This window comes from Kogia breviceps, chromosome 6, assembly GCF_026419965.1.
Source record: "Kogia breviceps isolate mKogBre1 chromosome 6, mKogBre1 haplotype 1, whole genome shotgun sequence".
Classification (NCBI taxonomy): Eukaryota; Metazoa; Chordata; class Mammalia; order Artiodactyla; family Physeteridae; genus Kogia; species Kogia breviceps.
The window spans coordinates 123,815,633-123,838,442 of record NC_081315.1 but is presented as its reverse complement, the minus strand read 5'-3'; the positions used below and the strand labels follow the sequence as shown (position 1 = coordinate 123,838,442).

The 22,810-nt window shown below is 35.3% G+C and overlaps 1 pseudogene; it reads right to left on the bottom strand.

The window, feature by feature from the left end:
* LOC131758212 (cofilin-2 pseudogene) overlaps positions 1-22,405 on the bottom strand; it is a 49,731-nt pseudogene extending 27,326 nt beyond the window's left edge.
* Positions 22,406-22,810: the final 405 nt, after the last annotated feature.

The following is a 22,810-nucleotide window of genomic DNA, read 5'->3' as shown; positions in this document are numbered from 1 at the left end:
ACTGATTCCAACATAGAGTCCCTTCATGGAGCTCATCCCTGGATTTTGTGCCAGAGACGCTAGACTTTGTTATGCTTAAGGCCATTTGAAGACTGTCACCCTGCCATTCCCATCTGTTGCATAAGGGTGCAGTGGTGTTTGTAGGTTAGGTCCTTGATTCCTGCAGTGTTTTAGCCTGGGTTTCCGTTGGTTGTGTTGGAGAATGTGATGTAGTTACTGGTTTGTGGTTTTGAGTGGGTGTTAGCATCGGAGGCGCAGAGACTAGATGACTTTGGAACAATGGTGTTTCCAGCTGGTTTAATCTCCAGTGATATGGTGTGTTATCATAAACTATCCCTTGCTCTTAATATGGCAAAAATACCCTGCTCACCACAACTAGAGAGAGCCGGTGTGCAGCAATAATGACCCAACACAGCCATTAAATAAATATAAAATAAAGACCCAACACAGCCAATAAATAAATAAATTTATATATTAAAAAAAGACACATTCCCTTTTAAAAGATAGTCCTTTGCCTTATAATGCCTATGCTTCTGAAAAGTCACATGAGATCCATCAGTCCAAAATAACTGTATGTGAGCATCAAGACATAGGACATGTCCCTCGGCTCCAGTGCATGGATATGACCACTGCACTAGCCACTGCGTAGGCTCAGCGTAGCACAACAGGCTGATCCAGCAACCCTCTCCCTTGTGAATAAGAAACTAGAACATCTGTCAGGAGCAGTATGAGGCTAGAGATAACTACCTGAGTCACAGTATCCCCGTGTTAGGAGGCAGTTTCTCAGCTTCTTGTTTATAGCCTTTTCTTCCTTCTCATGGACTGTTTGTAGAAGAATCAATTTTTAAAAATTTATTATACATGATTCTTTATATTTCACAATTAAAATGTTAGTCTCTGGTCTGCTGACTGTCAAGCTGTGTTCAAGTCCTGGCCTCATTCTATATCAGTTACGTGGTTTTGTTTTTCCTTCTCTTTACAGTGGATAATGCATTTTTCTTGACAGGGATGTGAGAACATGTTGTTATATACAGTCTACAGAAGAGCAAAATGTTTGAGGCACATAATATGTGTAAATTATAGAATAACATTTACAACAAAAGCAACAATATTATCATTGTTAGTAATTGTATCATTGTGTGCTTGACTTGCAAGTTTATCCTATATCTTCTGTTGTGTAATATGCCATGCTGTTTCGTACATACAAAATGTGTTGTTGGGCTTCCCTGGTGGCGCAGTGGTTGAGAATCCGCCTGCCGATGCAGGAGACACGGGTTCGTGCCCTGGTCCGGGAGGATCCCACGTGCCGCGGAGCGGCTAAGCCCGTGAGCCATGGCCGCTGGGCCTGTGCGTCCGGAGCCTGTGCTCCGCAACGGGAGAGACCACAACAGTGAGAGGCCCGCATACCGCAAAAAAAAAAAAAAAAAAAAAAAAAAAATGTGTTGTTACTTTATTTTTTCTATCATTACTTTATTATCGTTATACATTCTTGTAATGCTGCTAGTTCGAGTTCTATTTAATTTTCATGAAACTTCAGCTGTTTATACCTAGGAGCATTTTGAAAAGTAATAAACTCCTTTATACATATGCTTAAATGACTCATTAAATAATGCTGTTGTTGTTACAGTTTCATAGGCAAAATAGTGATTTTTTTTCTACAAAACTTTACCAAAATTCAATATAGAATTCTTTAGGTAAATGCTAATATTTGACTGGGAAGTCATGAGTTATATATTTAGGATTAAAGTTATTTTATATCATATTTTCTGATTCAAGAATAAATAAAAATATATGCATACATGTTAAATTGCCATCATTACACTTGCAACTGATAGATGAAATAACCTATTTGAATAAGTTAAATTTGTACACATGGTAACAGAATAATTTTCCAGCTTTTATATTCTGTTCTATATAGAATTATCATTTTCATATGTCTTTTATTTATTGGTAATTTATTTTGATACATTTTAATCATAAAAATATTTTAATTAAGATTACCATTTTCTTATGTAAAAACTATTTCAGCTACTGAAAATATGGGAGAATAAATGACATAGTTCCAGACCTCTAAGAGAGAACATTTAAAATTTTTCAGTGTCATATATTTGGAAATCATATTAAATTCTTATATAAAATCAAGCTTCCTATATGTTATTGAAAATTGATATGTTAAAATTAATTTAAAAACAGCAATAAAAGATTGAAACAAAACTGATGGAGGAGTTGTTTACCTATCAGCAGAACATTAGCAATTTCCTCTTACGTTTTAAAATAAAATTTGCTGTATAGAAGTGATTGCATTTGAAATTACTGGTATATTTGAATGCAACTACCAAACCATGAAAAATGAGGCTTCCATTTGCTGGAAAAGTAAATTAGGAGGCAGTGCTTTGCTAGCAAAGTCATTTGAGCACCCCAGTTCATATCTATTCATGGGACCATTAACAGATGTCTTTGTTAACACTGTGAGCTGCCTTATGATGTTGCTGTATTCAGCATTACTTTACAGCTAAAGTGAATGTAGGCAACTTGTTCCAGGATATAATTAAATGAACCCTGATATAGAAATCCTGTGGGAAATTATCCAATAGTTTTACCAAATAACTAATCTTCTTCTTATGAAATCATAATTCCCACTACACTTTTAGAGCTATTGAAAGTATTAACATCATCATTTCTCTGTTCCTATCTCAGAAAATCACAAAAATATAAAACAGTGTAGCAAGTGAGACATTCTGTTGGAAAAATGTTTTTACTTCTAAAATGAAAGTAATATAAAGCGAATATGAAACAGGTTGTAGGTTGCTTGTTGACACTAAAAATACCTTTCTTTTTTTTTTTTTTTTTTTTTTTTTTTTTTTTTTTTTTTTTTTTTTTTTGCGGTACTCGGGCCTCTCACTGTTGTGGCCTCTCCCGTTGCGGAGCACAGGCTCCGGACGCGCAGGCTCAGCGGCCACGGCTCACGGGCCCAGCCGCTCCGCGGCACGTGGCATCTTCCCGGACCGGGGCACGAACCCGCGTCCCCTGCATCGGCAGGCGGACTCTCAACCACTGCGCCACCAGGGAAGCCCTAAAAATACCTTTCTTAAAAAAAAATCAGTTTCTCTAAGTTAATGGCATGATGCTAGTGGCCAGAACACTATAAGAAAGGCAAATTATTCTAGGAAAAAAACCAAAAGTGATGTGGCCTTTACCAATCATCGCTTGGTGTCAGATTCCTAAGAAATATTTAAGAACTCATATGTAGTACACATTCAGTGAAGCAGTCCTGTGTATGAGCACCTGCCCACACTTGTGTACCATGCCTGTCGGAAACAGTGTATATAGTAGAAAAAATTCAACAACTGTTAGAGTTTAGGCAATTCATTTAATTTCAAAACACTGATTCTTCACTGTGAAATGAGAATAATAATAGCTACCTTGCACTGTAGTGAGGATTTAACTAGATAAGAACTAAAACATGTCTAGTTTTAGTATTTCTAACATAGCATTTCTAAAAGTTGGGGAGTATATTCTGTTCATTGTTTCGACATTGGTCTTCAGAGGGGGGAGAAAAAGTCCTATAAATCAGTAATACTAGGAACATCTAAAAATATACGGGCTTGTGAAAATGAAAACTAAAAATGATCAATTAAATATCCCTTCATGTACTTGACTCAATATTATATTAAAAGCAATAGTTGATAATTATTTATTATTGAGAGTTCCTAGGCCATGTTATTCACAGAGATTACAACGAAACAATCAAAACTCCAAAAGATTAGGTAAACTTTAAGCATAGGGAATACAGTTCTTGCCTCTTGCCTGTTTCTTTTGCCCAAGATATGAATTTTCTTTGTGTAAATTCGGACCACGTTTACTCTACACTATCAGTAGTCATTATTTACTAAACATAACTGGAATCTTTCTCTTGTAAATATGCCACATAATTCTATTCTTCAACTTGGAATTTGACATTCCTAGGTGTATGTTAATAAACTTTTAAGAAGTGCATTCATGTATATTCAGTCTCCACGTATACACTGAGTCCCTTCTTATGTGCTTATACAGAAGTATCACAACTGGTCCGTGTTGTTAAGGACAGATAAAAATATAGTACACCATGAGACAGAATCTACTACCTGTAGGAGACAGGTCCTGAATACTGAAGTATTAATGAGTCACAAAGCTACATGAATAAAATATAAAATAATTTCAAAGAAGATGAGGGGAAATATAATTTTAGGCAAGATAATGTCCCAAAGTACTTCTAAAATTAAATAAAGCTGAACCTAAAATTTTGCTATCGTTAAAGTTAAGATGCTTTTCTCTTTTTAACATAGCATCCCTTGGTATAAAAAATGTGATTAAATAATTTATAGAAAAGAAGTTTCTGAATTTTTGTCACAAGTCTGTAGTGATTTTAATGATAGTTTGTCTTTTTTCTCAATACATTGACTATTATATCTAAAAGGGTAAGCAGAAACATATGGAAAACTTGTATGTCCAATTATATTTATTTTTGTATCATATATAAAGCTTGCAACTTTAGAATCATCTCAAAATTACTTATAATTAATTTTTGAGAAGGTAGTTGATTCTCAGAGCTGGAAAGAAACTTACATGGTATGTAATTGAAGTCTCAAATTATACAGTTGAGGAAACTCAAGTGGAGAAAGCAAATATTTACCCTGTTTTTTTCTGATATAGTTAGTGGTGGAATTGGACTTAAAACCCCCACTGTCTAGCTGGAAGTCTAGAATATTTACACTCTAATATTCAATCAAGAAAGACTTTAATTTTTAGTAATAAAATCTTATAATACACTGATAAAATTGGGATATAATTGTTTCTTGCACTGTATTAAATGTCTAAGACACTAGTATAACTCACTTTACTTGATTTTGAAATATTAACACACTTCTTAATGTTTCTTAATGATATATTGATTTTATCAAATACCAAAAAATTCTGACTGTGAGTTGAATAATAGTGTGGAATCTGGGACATCAAGTAAAAAAACTATTGCAGAAAATCCATACGGCTTAGACTAAGATATTACAGTTAAGGTGACTTAATTGTGAACCAAGAAAGCAATTCAGATATATGTGTTGGGAGAGAGGTGTCCAGAATGATTCTAAATTTTACACTGAGCAATTGGAAGGGTGAAGTTATTGCTAGTTATGAAGAGGAGAACTACAGATGGAATGAGTTTGAAGTCAGAATGGTATAACATAAGAAATGCATCTTTAGACATGTTAATTTTGAGATTAATTGTACTTCCTAGTTCCTATGCTGAGAATGTTTTGTGACATAAAACTTCAAAAGTTGGCAGATCGGCTAGGGCTTGGAGATACAAGTTTGGGGAAATCAGCACATAAATGATATTTAAATCCAAAAGATAGGATGAAATCCCCAGGGGAGAGGATAAAGCAAAAGATGAAGGAATAAGGAGGGAAACCTGGAATTTTCTAATCATAACAGGTTGGAGTAAAACAAAAGATGAGACAGAACAATGTGGTATGCTGGAGGTAAAGTGTGTAAAAAATGTGCAGTTATTCTTGTGACCTATAGTAGTGTTCGATGAGCTTGATGGAAACAGTTTTGGTGAAACCATGTGGATAAAGCTGAATCAAACAAGGGTTAAGAGAGGATGGAAAAAGAAGCATTGAAGACATCAATTCTTTCAAGGACTTTTTGCTCCAAGGAGAGGGGAGCAGAGAAAAGAGGGGTGGTATCTAGAAGAAGAAATATTATTAAAATAGTAGAGCCAACAGGTATTTATATATGCTTGGAAATTATTTAGTAAAGAAATAATTTTTTTTTAAAAAAGAAATAAATAAATGATGTAGATAAGTAACAGGAGAATTGTGAGACTGAGGACTTTAAGTAAAATAAAAAGAATGGACCTCAGTATATATTTCAAAGGACCTGAGAGGAGCAGCAACAGTTAACCTATTGCAACCGTTAAGGAAGCAGAAAATAAAGGTATGGATACTACTAGGTGAGTCACTGAGTACTGAGAATATGTGGAGCTCCTTCTAATTGCTAAATTTTTTTCAGTTAAACATGTAGCAAGGTTATAAGTTAAGATGTACAGAGAAAGCATGGAAATTTCAGGAAATAGGTGTGAAATAGTTGTCAAGGAGAAGGTGCGAGTAAAAATCAAAAGAACCCGTTAAATTGCTCAATAGCAGTATGAAGTTAACAGTAACAAATTCAAAGAATAACATATGCCTGATCATATTTCTTTGGGGTTGTTCCCTCAAAAGTGTTCATCAACTCAACATTTGGCAATTACCAAACTAAATTATCTAGCATTTATTTTCTCTTATGTTAAGCACCTATCAGCATTTTAGTTGATTTTCTCTCTCTTTTTTTTTTGGCGGTACGCAGGCCTCTCACTGTTGTGGTCTCTCCCGTTGCGGAGCACAGGCTCCGGACGCGCAGGCTCAGCGGCCATGGCTCGCGGGCCCAGCCGCTCCGCGGCACGTGGGATCTTCCCGGACCGGGGCACGAACCCGTGTCCCCTGCATCGGCAGGCAGACTCTCAACCACTGCGCCACCAGGGAAGCCCGTTGATTTTCAACATACAGTAAAGATCTTCATTCCTTTAGAGGAAAACCTGAATCTAAACTAATGATTTTCTGTCAATGACATTAATTTTATATTTTGTAAAAAAAAATGATTTTTAGATTTGAAAAGATTAAAATTACCTCAGTCAAATCATTTTAAAGGTAACTTGTATTTTCCATATACAATTTTGAAATAGCTTAAATTTATCTTGGTGCTTAGCTTAAAATAATAACAATAACAAGTTAATTATTCTTGGGTAAAGTCCCATCCTCCAAGCTATCAAAAGTATTTATTAGGATTGTTCCTGCTATAATCCTGTCCTTCTTCCATGTAGCCCCACCTCAACCTACACATACATATTTTCTTTGCTAGTTAAATACCATCAAGTTCATCATAGAAAAATATTTCTTATTTAAGTATAAAAATTCCAATTTTGAGATCTTGCTAGTGCTAACAAAAGCTCTATTTGAAGAATATTGTCATTTACTCTTTTTACTGAGTGATATATTTGGCAATCTTTGTTTTAATCACTATAGTAATTAAAAAGAGGCTAGCCAATTAATGACTTTTAGAACCAACAGTTTTCTATGTTATCATTTGAAAAATTGAATAATGATGTGATATCAATTACCACTGGGCAAAAAAAAATTCCAGTGCCTTTCTAATAATATGGGTTTTAGTCAATAAAATAAAATATTTACCCTATAAGATACTTTTCCTTATAAAGTGAATTTAATAATAAGATACCAAAAGTTGCTAAGTACTCAATAATAGCAATTTCTGAACTATATTTTAAAATATTATTTGAACATATTTAACATATTAAACAGGAAAATACTAAATGTAATACAAGTTATTTTTGTTTCATGCTATGGCTGTTATGGCATATTTTAGATATTATGCTCTTTTAAAATTTAAAGAGAACATATGAACTCTACAGCATATACACACATACACACACGCACACACATATGTATATACATATACAACTAAGAGAATTAAATATCTGCTCATGTAATAAAATCTGAATTACTAACACAGTACCAAGGAAATTGAGGTTCTTATTCCTACCAAATTACATCAACTTTCAATTTTCTCTGAAATATCCATTTATAAATATCTAATTTTTCTTGTAGATAGTCTAAGAAAATATTTATTCTTAATATTTACAGCTTAAATAAATTTAGCAAGTTTTAAGTTTTCTGGAGAAAGAAATGATACCACCTAAATTACATTTTTTATTGTCTTTAAGTTCAATTTTGCAGTTATTAACTCCTTTAAAGATCATATTAGTTTAACATACTTTCATGATAAAAACATTCAACAAACCAGGAACAGAAGGAATACCACAACATACTTGAGTCCATCATAGAATAAAAACCCACTGCTAAAATCATACTCAATGGTAAAAGACTGAATGCTTTTCCTCTAAGATCAGGAAAAAGATAAGTATGCCCAGTTTTACCACTTCTTTTCAAGATAATTTTGAAAGTTATGGCCAGAGCAATTAAGGAAGAAAAAGAAAAGTCCCCTAAATTGGAAAGGAAGAAATAAATTTATTTCTGTTCACAGATGACATGATCTTATTTGTATAAAATCTTGAGTCTACAAAAAAAAAAAAAAAAAAAAAAACACCAAACGGTTGGAACAAATAAATAAATTCAGCAAAGTTGAAAGATATAAAACATACAAAAATTCAATTTCTATACACTAACAGTGAACAATCCAAAAAGGAAGCTAAGAAAACAATTCCATTTACAGTAACATCAAAAAGAATAAAATCCTAAAGAATAAACTTAACCAAGGAGTTAAAAGACTTGTGCACTGAAAACTTCATAAATTAAAAAAAGAATTAAAGATGGCACAAATATATGGAAAGATGTCTCGTTTCCATGGATTAGAAGACTTAGTGTTGTTAAGACATCAACACTGTGTAAAGCAATCTGCAGATTCAGTGCAATCCCTATGAAAATTCTGTTGAGAATTTAGCTAAACTACTCCATAATATTGCAGCCTCAGCATCTATTTTGCCCTTGAACTGACCCCAGCCCCTCCTGTGAGAGCACACCCTGGGCAACAGTCTGCAAAATCACAAGAAAGTGTGAATTCCTGATAGGACTTCCCCAAAGGCCCTGGTGAATAGTGTCTCTCCTGCCTCCCAGTTCCTTCCCCTTGTGTACCCTTTAGATAAGCCCACTGCTGAGCTGACTGAAACCTCACCACCACCATGTTCTCAGTATCTATGACTCTTTCTGTTTTCTTATATTTGTTCATTTCTTTTGATATTTAGATTCCACATATAAGTGAAATCATACAGTGCTTGTCTTTTCTCTGTCTGACTTATTTCATTAAGTCTTATACCCTCTAGGTCCATCCATGTTGTCACAAATGGCAAGATTTCATTCCTTTTTATGGCTGAGTAATATTCTATTGTGTGTATATGTGTATGTGTGCCACATCATCTTTTTAAAATTTTTTTGAAGTATAGCTTTATAATAATTCATTAGCTTTAGGTATACAGCATAGTGATTCAGATATTTTTTCAAATTTCATTCTCAGTTATTATAAGATATTTAATATAATTCCCTGTATTATAGAGTAAATCCTTTTTGCTTATCTATTTTATGTATAGTAGTTTGTATCTGTTAATCTTATAATGGTAATTTGTCTCTGCTTCCCCACTTCTGTCCTTGGGTAACTATAAATTTGTTTTCTATGTCTGTGAGGCTATTTCTGTATTGTATCTAGATTCACTTGTATTATTTTTTAGATTCCATATATCAGTGTCATCCTATAGTATCTGTCTTTGTCTGACTTATTCCCCTAAGCATAATATTCTCTAGGTCCATCCATGTTGCTGCAATAGGCAAAGCCATTCTTTTTTATGGCTGAGTAATATTCCATTGTGTGTGTGTGTGTGTGTGTGTGTGTGTGTGTGTATGTGTGTATACACACCACTTTTTCTTAAGCTAGTCATCTGTTGATGGACACTTGAATTATTTCCAAGTCTTGGATATTATAGATAACGCTGTTATGAACACTGGGCTGCATGTATCTTTTCTATAGAGTTTCTGTCTTTTCCAGATATGTGCCCAAGAGTGGGATTGCTGGATCATATGGTAGCTGTTCTTTTCGTTTTTTAAGGAATCTCCATACTGTTTTCCATAGTGGCTGCACCAATTTACATTCCCACAAACAGTGTAGAAGGGTTCCCTTTTCTCCACAGCCTGTTCAGCATGTATTATTTATAGACTATTTTATGATAGACATTCTGACAGGTGTGAGGTGATACTTCATTGTAGTTTTGATTTTCATTTCCTAATAATTAGTGATGTTGAGCAGCTATATATAGAGTATCATGTCATCTGCAAACAGTGACTGTTTTTACCTCTTTCCTTCCAATTTGTATAATATTTATTTCTTTTTCTTGTCCTATTGCTGTGGCTAGTACTTCCAATACTATGTTGAAGTGAACAGGTGAGAGAGTGGGCTTCCTTGTCTTGTTCCTGAATTTAGTAGCGAGGATTTTGGCTTTCTACCTTTGAGTATAATGTTGACTATGGCTTTGTCATAAATGGCCTTTATTATGTTGAAATATGTATCCTGTATAAAACTCTGGTGAAAGTTTTTATCATAAGTGGATGTTAAATTTTATCAAATGTTTTTCTATATCTGTTGAGATGATCATGTAATTTTTTTTCTTTCCTTTTGTTAATGTGGTGTATCACATTAATTGATTTGCATATGTTGAACCATTCTTGTGCTCCTGGAATGAATCCAACTTGATCATGATGTATGATCCTTTTTATGTTTTGTTATATTTGGTTTGCAAATATTTTGTTGAGGATTTTTGCCTCTATATTCATCAAAGATATTGGTCTGTAATTTGCTTTTTTTGTACTTTGTCTGGTTTTGGTATCAGGGTGATGGTGGCTTCATAGAACGATTGTGGGAGTTTTCCTTCCTCTTCAATCTTTTGGAAAAGTTTAAGAATAGGTATAAGTTCTTCTTTGTATGTTTGGTAGATTGCCTTAGTGAAGACATCTGGTCCTGGACTTTTGTTTGGAGGAATTCCTTTATTACACATTCTAAATATTTCACTTCTAGTGATTGGTCTCTTCAAGTTATCTGCTTCTTCTTGACTCAGTCTTTGCAGGCTGTATGATTCTAGAGATTTGTCCATTTCTTCTAGGTTGTCCAATTTGTTGGCATATCACTGTTCATATTATTTTCTTATGATTTTTTGTATTTCTGCAGTATTAGTAGTTATTTACCCTCTTTCATTTCTTTTTTTGTTTAGTTGGGTCCTCTCTCTTTTCTCCTTGGTGAACCTGGCTAGAGTTTTGTCAAAATATTTATCTTCTCAAAAAACCAGCTCTTGGTTTTTATTGATCTTTTGTGTTCTTTTTTTTTTTTTTTTGGTCTCTGTTTTAATTATTTCCACTCTGATCTTTATTATTTCCTTCCTTCTGCCGACTTTGGATTTTGTTTGTTCTTCTTTTCTAATTCTTTTAGGTATCAGGTTAGGTTGTTTGAGATTTTTCTTGTTTTTTGAGGAAGGCCTGTATTGCTATGAACTTCCCTCTTAAAATTGCTTTTGCTGCATCTCACAGATTTTGTAAGTTTGTCTTTGTCATTTTTCTCAAGGTATTTTTGTATTTCTTCTTTGATTTCAAGTTAACCCATTGGTTTTTTATTAGCATGTGGTTTAGTCTCCATGTGTTCATTCTGTTCCTGTTTTTCTTTCTGTGGTTGATTGCTAGTTTCATACCATTCTGGACAGAAAAGATGCTTGAAAGAGTTACTATCCTCTTAAATTTGTTGAGTCTTATTGTGATCTTGTATGTGGTATATCCTGGAAAAAGATCTACACATGTTTGAAAAGAATGTGCATTCTGGTTTTTTCTTTCTTTCTCCCTTTGTCTCTCCCTTCTTCCCTCCCTCCCTCCCTCTCTTCCTTCCTTCTCTCTCTCTTTCTTCCTTTTCCTTCCTTCCTTCCTTCTTTTTCTTTTCTTTTCTTTTCTTTTTCTTGTCCTGTAGTATCAATTAAGTGCAACTGCTTTATTGTATCATTTAGGACTTCCATTGCCTTATTGATTTCTGTCTGGATGATCTGTCCATTGATGTTAGTGAGGTGTTAAAGTCCCCTACTATTATTTTATTATTGTTAATTTCTCCCTTTATGTCTGTTAGTATTTGTTTTATATATTTAGGTGCTCCTATATTGGGTATGTGCATGTTAATGAGTATAATATCCTCTTTTTGTATTGATTCCTTTATCATTATCTAATGTTCTTTGATTTTATTTATGGCCTTTAAAAAAAAAGTCTATTTTGTCTGGTATGAGTATTTCTATCCCCACTTTCTTATTGTTTCTATTTGCATGGAATATATTTTTTCCATCCCCTCACTTTGAGTCTTGGTGTGTCTTTTGCCCTGAAGTGAGTCTCTTATAGGCGGCACATTGTTCTTGTTTTTATGTCCAATCTGCCACTCTCTCTTTTGATCGGAATATTTAGTTCATTGACATTCAAAGTTATCATTTATAGGTTTGTACTTATTGCCATTTTACTCCTTGTTTTCCAGTTGTTTTTGTAGCCTTTCTTTGTTCATTTCTTCTTTTTCTTTGTCCTTTTGTGTTTTGATGATTTTCTTTTGTAGTATGCTTGATTTCCTTTTTAAAAAAATTTTTTTGAATCTATTGTATGTTTTGATTTGTAGTTACCATGGAGTACAAGTATGTTGACCCATAACTATATCTGCTTAATTTAAACTGATAGTCATTCAAGTTGAAACACATTCTAAAAGATTTACATTTTAATACTCCCCTCCCCCATATTTTGACTTTAATGTTACATTTTACATCTTCATGCTTAACCTTTCACTGTTTATTGTAGTTATAATCACTTCTTCAGTAATTTTATTGTTTTTAATCTACATACTTGCTTATTTAAGTCATCCTCAATCCTCTTATATATTTGCCTTTCCTTTTGTGATTTTCCCTTTCCTGTATATCCTTGCTGCTTTTCTATTCAGAGAAGACTGTTCAATATTTTTTTTTTTAGGGTAGGCTTAATATTGTTCAGGACTTTGAATATACCCTGCCACTACCTTTGGCTTGCACATTTTCTGCAGAGAAATCAGTTCATAGCCTTATGGGTGTTCCCTTGTAACTGACTCTTTGTTTTTCTCTTGCTGACTTTAGAATTCTCTTTTTATCTTTCATTTTTGCCATTTTAATTATGCTAAGTCTTGGTGTGGATCTGTTTGGGTTCATCTTATTTGGGACCCTCTGTGCTTTCTGTACCCAGATACCTGTTTCCTTCTTTAAGTTTGGGAAGTTTTTAGCCATAATTTCTTCAAATACATTTTTGATCCCCTCTTTCTCTCGTCTCCTTCTGGAATTCATATTATGTGCAGGTTGTCAAGTTTTATATCATCCCATAGATCTTGTATATTGCTTTCATTTCTTTTTCATTTGTCTTTCTGCTGTTCTGATTGGATGATTTCCACTATTCTGTCTTCCAGATTACTTATTCATCCTTGGCTAGTCATTGCTTCTAGATTAGTTTTTATTTCGACAAGTAAATTGTCTATTTTTGATTGGTTCATCTTTATAGTTTCTAATTACTTGTTGACAGTGAGCTGCATTTCTATCTATAGTCTCTCTAAGTTGTTAGCATCTTATTACCATCTTTTGAAACTCAGGGATAGCAGATGGGTGAACTATGTTTTATTATTCTTTCAGGAGATTTCTCCTGTTTTTATTGGGAGTAGTTCCTTTGCCTTTTCATTTTAATTAACATTCTCTATCTCTATGAATTGAGGAGAAATAATTATCTACTGTGGTCTTAAAGAGGTGTTTTTATGTGGGAGCATCCCTGTTTAGACTGTGTGTCCAGTGTTTTTGGTGTGAGGGCTGGTTTTGATATGGACACCAGCCATGTTTCTCCTCAAGGTGTGCTGGCTGTTATACCCTTCCTAGGGAATATGGTTGGTGCTGGAGTATCCATAGCCTGTGTGGGGTGTGAGGCAGAGCTTCCTCTGTGCTTTGTGACTGTTGCTGTCCTGTCATGTGCAGGGTCTTCTCCCTCTTTTGGAATAGAAGTGCTGAGAGTTGGGTTGCCCTTGAGTTCATGTCTTGCCCCAAAGGAGAAGATTGCTGAAGCAAGTGAGGCCTGTGTACTCACAGAAGACCTATGCCCCACCTGTGTAGGCATCTGCAGTTCATCTTAGAAGCATCCCAAGGTCGTGTCCCTTTCTCTGTTGTATTCACCTCAGGTCCCAGATCTATTGCAAGGCTGTGGTGTGGAGTAGGCTGGGGCTGGAGGTCAGGGAGTTTGGCAACAGGAATTTAGGTGGCTGAGCTGCTGACAGAGATCTGAGGCTGCCTCTGTGGCCTTCTTTTCCAGGTACCTTCTGGTCCAGATATAGTGCTAAGCCATAGTGTTGAATGGGTGGAGCTGGGACACTCTTGCTGAGAGACAAACCTCTTTGTACTATTGAGCCTCCCAGGTTTTCTCTGCATAGCTAGACTGAGTTCTCTCCCGGGCCCTGTCTGCCAGAGTTTCAGTGCTTAGGGGTGGTACTGCCCTGTGTGTGTGCTGACAATGGCCGGCACTGGTGCCCCACCTGCTGCCCCATGTATGAGCTGTCCCTGGCTGCCTTGGCTCCAGCCAGATCACATCCCAGGCCCCTGTTCTGTCTTTGCATAGCTCTACCAAGTCTTTTCCCAGGGCTCAGTTGGCCTGCATCTCACACCAGGCTGTGGTGTGGAGTTAGTGGGGCTGGGGTGTTCACCCTTCATACTGGGAAGTATGGTGAGGCAACAGCCACCAGTGTGAGGCTGTCTCTACCCTGTTAGCATGTGTGCACTCCTAGAGAGGACAGTCTGGGCTTCTCCAGCCCCTCTGTCTGTCCTAGTGGTTTTCCCAGCAGGTAAGGGTTTTTGTCTTCTCTGTGTAGCACCCCAGGACTGGGATGCCCAGACTGTGATTCCACCTGCTCACTCCCTAGGGTGAGGGCCACCCATGCAGACCCACTCTTCCTTACAGATCCTTCTCAGAGGCACAGGTCCCAGACCGATACCTTTTTTTCTTCTGTCCTTTCAGGTTACATAGAGATGTTTCTTGTAGCTTTGGTTGTAGATGTGTTCATCTGACAGTTTCCAGTTAGTTTTCCATGAGAATTTTAACATAGATTTATTGTTGATATGTTTGTGGGGAGAGTGCAACTCTACCATCTTGATCTCCCTCTCTATACCACTTCTTTATTGTGATTTTTAAAAATTTTTTCCATTGAAAATAATAACAGCACTAACTATAGCTAACATTTAATGAGGTTTTTACTATATGGATCTACTCATTTAACCTTCACAATAACCACATGGTGTGGGTATTATTATTATTTGTTGATAAGAAAATTGAATTTCATATAAATTATCCACTGTTACCTAGAAACAAGTGGAGCTAAAATTTGAATTCAATCAGTGTGCTTCTTGAACTATACTTATTGTATTACCTTTATTCTGGGTATATCCTCTGAAATTTTCTCTTTTAGTTATATGCAAGAGTTTGTCCAGTTGAGAGGTTTTATTAGAAGTTTTATGGAGAATATATACCTTAGAAATTGTCATTATTTTTGATATGCTGTAACTATTTTTGCACGGGTGAGAAAAAGCAATATGTTTACACACATTAAATGTTCACCAGTATTAACTTGCATTCATAAGTTGACCTTGCTGTTATACCACATTTTCAAAAATAATTCTTCAATGATTAAAATGTTTTATAAAGAACTGATGATTCACTATATTGTAAACCTGGAATCACAATTTTCTGTTGGCCTTTTATTTGTATATATATCAATTTTTACCAGATTATTTGTCTTATTATTTTAATATGGATTGAGTTTTTGTGATGAATGTGGGACTCTTTAAACCCAGACAAAATAAAGGCATTCTGGTGTATTGTACAGGTTGTCTAAAATTACAAAATAATAGCTCTAAGAGCAACTGTTAAGAGACTCTCTTGTCTATTATTTTGATGGTAACTAATATATACTTAAAGTAACTAATATCTCAGACATTTTCTCTTAGAAATAGTGTATATACCATTTTTCATTTCCCAATTACATTTGGGAAAAATAATTTTTAATTTTCTCTAGTTTATAGGTATTTTCCTCTAGGAGTTGGAAATTCTGATGCAAAACAAAGCAACATACAAGAAAGAAACGTGAACTGTAAGATCTTTTATCCTTGCATTCATTCATTCATTCATTCACCATGGCAATTGGATAAAAATCCATGGGATACAACATATTTTAAAAATTAAAGTTGAGATTCAATTTTGGCTTTAGTATTTTTGGCACTTAAAGACAAAGAAACATGATTAGGAACATAATTTGTACCATCATTAAGTAAGAGAACACTGCTTTATATATCAGACTTTGTACTTAGGTCTTGTATAGTATATGAAGTGATATAATGATTAATAATATAAGCCATCAGAATTCTAACTGAGGTATGCACATCTCTAGGGATAACACAAGGCTTTCAAAAAGGTGACTGAGCAAAGAATTTTGAGGAAAGCAATTTTCAGGTATTCAAGTTTCATATACATTGCATACTGCTTCAACACATGTTTGTAAAATACAAATTAACTTATTAGAGATTAGATAATGAGAAAATTATGTACAATAAAATAGACATATGTTGGAGTATGAACCATTTTCTGCAGTAAAGAGAGCCAGAATATAATAAATAGAATTGTAATCTTCAGCAAGAAAGGAGAAAGCTGGGCTACTGCCCAGGGAGGAGTCCTACTAGCTTTTACTTTATTTTAATGATAAAATGAATGTCTGCAGAATGTCCTTTCATAAAGATGTACATCCTGAGCTTTACATAATTCTAGGTTCATGACATGTTACAACTCCCCCGAGTATTCTCTTTTAAGTAATTTCTTCAGCCAACCCAGAGTTCGAATATGACAAGGGATATAATAAGCAAAAGTAATGAATGATAAAGATATGTTTGCTGTACTATACATATATGGATAAATATCTAACATGTGGCTAGCTAACAGATGAATTCCCATAAACTTTGCCCAAATATTTATTTTGATGGCTACAAAATCATTGAGTTATCTAACCAGTCTATGAAAATATGAATAGAGACATTAAGCTTTCTATTCTAGAGAAATTATAAACTTCCAAGTCATTTCTAATATTCTGTTTCATCTCTTATTTTTTAAAGATCTGCTAAATGTGTGCACACATGTGTTACATAAAAATATTCTATATAATGTACTTTTGGAGGCATGTAACATAAAACTTCATCCTTATTATATGGTACAATATTTGAAAACACCAAATCAGTAAGTCTTCCTTCAATGAAGTCTGAATATATTTTTTTTAACCAAGTTATGGCTTATTTCTCAAAGAGCACTAACATGTTACATCCATTTATAGGATATATACACCTAAACAATAAATATCATATGGACTCCTCTACATGTAATGATATCTGAATCTAAGAAGGTGATTAGGATATGATGGGAAAAAAATGGACAAAGAAATATTCAGGCCTACCTGTCCTTCTCAGGGAAGGAAGATGAGGTGAAAATGTGTCCTTATGCCAGAGAGAAATCAGCTAAGTTATTTTAAAAGCTGGAGAGAACTGTCATAGTAACCAGTTAGACAAGTCAAGGTATTTACTCGTTGTATTTGTGTATGTTTATGTAACCAATACAGAAAAACATTTCTATCTTGAGGGCCTATGATGGCACAATAATGATCCATTTGCTATTTATATTGCTCTAAGTTTTAAAAATCAAAACCAATTTATCTAAAGTCATAAAGGATTTATATTTATTCACAATAGATTAACTCCTTTAAAATTATTCCTATTACATCTCTTTTTCTGTATTTTGAAAACCAAAATAAGTAGTTTCTAATTAAAGAAAATATGTAATTAGACTGAGATATCTATGCTCCAGATATGAACCTTTCATGCATTACACATATTTCAAAAATAATATGAAAACTGGCTTAATCTGTCTTTAATATCTTCCTTTGTTGATATTAAGGCATCTCATTGAAGCCACCAGGATTTATATGCCAATGTGGTGTGTAATCCTTTCCCCAAATTTCCTTAGGAAATGCAAACCCCAACTACTGCAGCAAGGACCATGTTGTTTAAAGAATAGTTTCTACATATTCTGGTTTGATTAAACCCTTTCTCTTCTTTCTTTGGTTTTCATTTTTGGGGCCAATCTTATATTAAGCAATATGTTCTAATATTTCTGAACTTAGTTTCAGAAGATTTTTTTCTCAGGCACAAGCTACCAATAAAAGTCAGCAAACCTTTGTGTTTTCTGGTTGCTTTATATTTTATTTGCATGCTGACATATTCTGATAACAGAATTATGAGAGTTTCACAAAACAGTGGACATTTTGGTCTTTTCAGCCTGTGAAATATAGTTATGAAAAAATTTATAATTCACCTGTAATGAACTCCAGATCTGGCAACTTTGTTTAGGCAAGATTTACTAACATTCTTGATCTGAATATTCACCAGGGTGCTTGTTGAAAATAATACTGATTTCAGGGTCCCGTCTTCCTTACTAGGTCAGAATCTCCAGGAGAAGATTTATAACAGGTATGCCAGAAGATTTATACAATCAGGATACTCTGGGTATTTCTTAGTCAAAAATTTACATTTTTTCATGTTCATATAAATATTTATGTTTTCTTAGAGAAGTATTATTTCTTTTAGATTTTCAAATATTTGACATTTAATATTATCTAGGTATGTTTTGATTTCCTCTTTGATTTCTTCAGTGATCTCTTGGTTTTTTTAGCAGCATATTGTTTAGACTCCATGTGTTTCTGTTTTTTACAGGGTTTTTTTTTTTCCCTGTAATTGATTTCTAATCTCATAGCGTTGTGGTTGGAAAAGATGCTTGATATGATTTCAATTTTCTTAAACTTACTAAGGCTTGATTTGTGACCCAAGATGTGATCTATCCTGGAGAATGTTCAATAAACACTTGAGAAGAAAATGTATTCTGTTGTTTTTGGATGGAATGTTCTACAAATATCAATTAAGTCCAAGTTGTTTAATGTATCATTTAAAGCTTGTGTTTCCTTATTTATTTTCATTTTGGATGATCTGTCCATTGGTGAAAGTGGGGTGTTAAAGTCCCCTACTATTATTGTGTTACTGTCAATTTCCCTTTTATGGCTGTTAGTATTTGCCTTATGTATTAAGGTGCTCCTATGTTGGATGCATAAATATTTATAATTGTTATATCTTCTTCTTGGATTGATCCCTTGATCATTATGTAGTGTCCTTCTTTGTCTCTTGTAATGGACTTTATTTTAAAGTCTGTTTTGTCTGATATGAGTATTGCAACTCCAGCTTTCTTTTGATTTCCATTTGCATGGAATATCTTTTTCCATCCCCTCACTTTCAGTCTGTATGTGTCCCTAGGTCTGAAGTGGGTGTCTTGTAGACAGCATATACACAGGTCTTGTTTTTGTACCCATTCAGCCAGTCTATGTCTTTTGGTTGGAGCATTTAATCCATTTACATTTAATCCATTTAATTATTGATATGTATGTTCCTATTACCATTTTCTTAATTGTTTTGGGTTTGTTTTTGTATGTCTTTTTCTTCTCTTGTGTTTCCCACCTAGAGAAGTTCCTTTAGCATTTGTTGTAAAGCTGGTTTGGTGGTGCAGAATTCTCTTAGCTTTTGATTGTCTGTAAGGCTTTTGATTTCTTTGTTGAATCTGAATGAGATCCTTGCTGGGTAGAGTAATCTTGGTTGTAGGTTTTTCCTTTTCATCACTTTAAATATGTCCTGCCACTCTCTTTTGGCCTGCAGAGTTTCTGCTGAAAAATCAGCTGATAAACTTATGGGGATTACCTTGTATGTTACTTGTTGCTTTTCCTTTGCTGCTTTTAATTTTTTTTAATTTGTTTGTTACTTTGATTAATATGTGTCTCGGTGTGTTTCTCCTTGGGTTTATCATGTTTGGGACTCTCTGCACTTCCTGGACTTGACTATTTCCTTTCACATGTCAGGGAAGTTTTCAACTATAATCTCTTCAAATATTTTCTCAGGCCCTTTCTCTTTCTCATTCTTCTGGGACCCCCTATAATTCAAATGTTTGTGCACTTAATGTTATCCCAGAGATCTCTGAGACTGTCCTCATTTCTTTTCATTTGTTTTTCTTTATTCTGCTCTGTGGTGGTTATTTCCACCATTCTATCTTCCAGCTCACTTCTCCATTCTTCTGCCTCAGTTATTCTGCTATTGATTCCTTTTAGTATATTTTTCAATTTCAGTTATTGTATTATTCATCACTGTTTGTTTTTTAGTTTTTCTAGGTTCTTATTAAAGATTTCTTGTATCTTCTTGATCCATACCTCAATTCTGTTTCCAAGATTTTGGATCATCTTTACTATCATTACTCCGAATTCTTTTTCAGGTAGATTGCCTATTTCCTCTTCATTTATTTGGTCTTGTGAGTTTTTATCATGCTCCTTTGTCTGCAAAATATTTCTCTGTGATCTCATTTTGTCTAACTTACCACGTTTGTGGTCTCCTTGCTGCAGGCTGCAGGGTCGTAGTTCCTCTTGCTTCTGTTGTCTGCCCGCTTGTGGGTGAGGTTGGTCCAGAGGCTTGTGTAGGCTTCCTGGTGGGAGGCACTGGTGCCTATGCTCTGGTGGGTGGAGCTGAGTCTTTTCTCTCTGATGGGCAGCAACTCATCAGGTGGTGTGTTTTGGGGTGTCTGTAAGCTTAGTACAACTTTAGGCAGCCTGTCTGCTGATGGGTGGTGCTGTGTTCCTGTCTTGCTGGTTGTTTGGCATGAGGTGTCCAGCACTGAGGCACGCAGGCAGTTAGGAGGAAACAGGTCTTGGTGTCAAGATGGTACCTCTGGGAGAGCACACAGCAATAAATGTTCTCTGGGCTCAGGAATTCTCTGGCAGTCCAGCATCCTGGACTCAATACTCCCATCCCAGAAGCTGAGGCCTGACCCTAGGCTGGGGAACCAAGAGCATGCAAGCTGTGCTGCATGGGCAGAGACAAAAGAAAGAAAAGGAAAAGAAAGAAAGAAAAAAGAAAATAAACAGACAATACAAAACCCAAGACAAATAGCAAAAACAAAAACAAACTGCAACAATGACACAACACACACACACACAGAAAACAGACACACCAAATCCAAGACAAATGATAACAATAAAACCAAACCAACAGAAACAATGAAGCAAACAGAAAAAAAAGAGCACAAACAAAAGAATTAAAAAATGAGAACAATCAATAAGAACTATATTAACAAAAAAATGAAAAATAAAACAAAAACAGAAAGCAAACAAAAAAGCAAGAAAACATAAACACATAGAAACAATCAAAAATTTAAAAAATAAAATAAAAAACAGAACAAAATCAACAAAAAACCCACAAAACCAAAAAGTAAAATAGAAAAATAAAAATATAAAAAAATAAAAAATAATAAAAACAATAACACCATCAACTGAAGAAAACTAAACAAACAAAAGAATAATGGTAATTAAAATATTTTCCTGGGGCCTCTTCTATTGGTGTCCTTGATCTCACAGTGAGTCACAGCCAATCCTCACCTCCGAAGGAAACCCTCCAATACCTCTAGGCAGGTCTCTGCTCTGGGCACTGTGGGGCCAGCTCAGACTCTGACCTGGCCGAACTCCTGTGTGTACTTGCTCCCAAAGTGCACTGCTGCTAAGGCTAGACTGGTAATGGTTGTGGGAACACTCCTTGTTTTTTCAGGTATTCCATAGACACAGGATTTACCAAGCCAATCACAGGGATTTAATCTGTGGCTTGTGCAGCTGTATGGAAAGATTTCCATTCCTCTTCCATAGTCGCACCACCCCTGGGGCTCAGCTTTGGTTTTGACCCTACCTCTGTGAGTGCACCACCCTCAGGCAACTGCTCCCTGCCCAGGTGAGAGGGAGTGAAAGCAGCTGATTGGGGCACACTTACTCCCTCAGGCTGGGGAGCGTTACAGCAGCCACAACTGGGGTGTGCATGAATTGCCCATGGTGGTGGGGACCAGCAGGCAGTTGCAACAGACCATGGCACACTCACTCTGATGGGAGTCCCTCCCAGTGCCTGCAAAGGCCAAAGAAGCCAGTGGGTGGGGAAAGGGGTTTTAATGGCAGCCCTGCCCCTTATGCACCACTCAACAATGATGCCTTCTATTCCCAGGCTTTTTCTGCAAACTTTCCCCATTGTGGAGCTCCTTACTCGTTCAGGCTCTAAGCTGAAAAGACACCTCCTTCAGACTGTCTTTTCACAGCCAACAGCTATCCCCTCCCTGGGTCTGCACTCCAAACCCCACTTTCCAGCACCCAGCCCCCCTCTACAACAGGAGATTCATGACTCAGACTGGAATGCGCAGAGCTGCAGCACAGACCACGCACACGGTTCTTTCTTTGTCCTGCCTTCCACAGGCTGTCCACTGTGTTCTCCTTTGATCTTCTGCATTCTCCTTTGATCCCCTGAAGGTCCCTTTCTATCCCAGTGGATTTCCCCACCATGAGGGAGTTTTTCTGAGTGTGGGGACCTCCCCTCACCTTCAGATTCCTGCCAGGGTTGCTGATCTCTTTTTTGATTCCTCTTTTTTTTTTTTCTTTCTTTTGTCCTACCTGGTTGCGAGGGGATTTTTCTTGTCCTTTTAGATGTCTGAAGTCTTCCACTAATGTTCGGCAGGTGCTCTGAAAGAACTGTTCTATTTGTAGATGTATTCTTGATGTACTTGTGAGAAGTGACAAATTTTATATCCTCCTGTTCTACCATCTTGACTCCTCATTTTATATTGTTCATGGTTTGTTTACCCTTCTTAGATTTGTGATAGTCTCTTCTTTGATACATTTATAAACTGTAGTACATTTAAACTACTTGAGATTATAACTCTCCATATGTTCTTTTTATAATTCAGTTTTGTTTACTAGCATATATTAGATCCATCTTACAGTTTTCAAAAAAACTTATTGTTCTCTTTTCAATTTGCATGCATTATATGCATGTGTTCTTTGTTTTATTTTAAAAACTGGAAATAGTTAATATTCGTTATAAACCTCATAAATGTCAATAGGTTGATTTCTCACTATCATTATTTTTTAAATATTACAGCAGTGCTATTTTGATTTGATGTGGACTTAGTTATTCATAAACATCTCACTGGTTTCAAATGGTTAACAT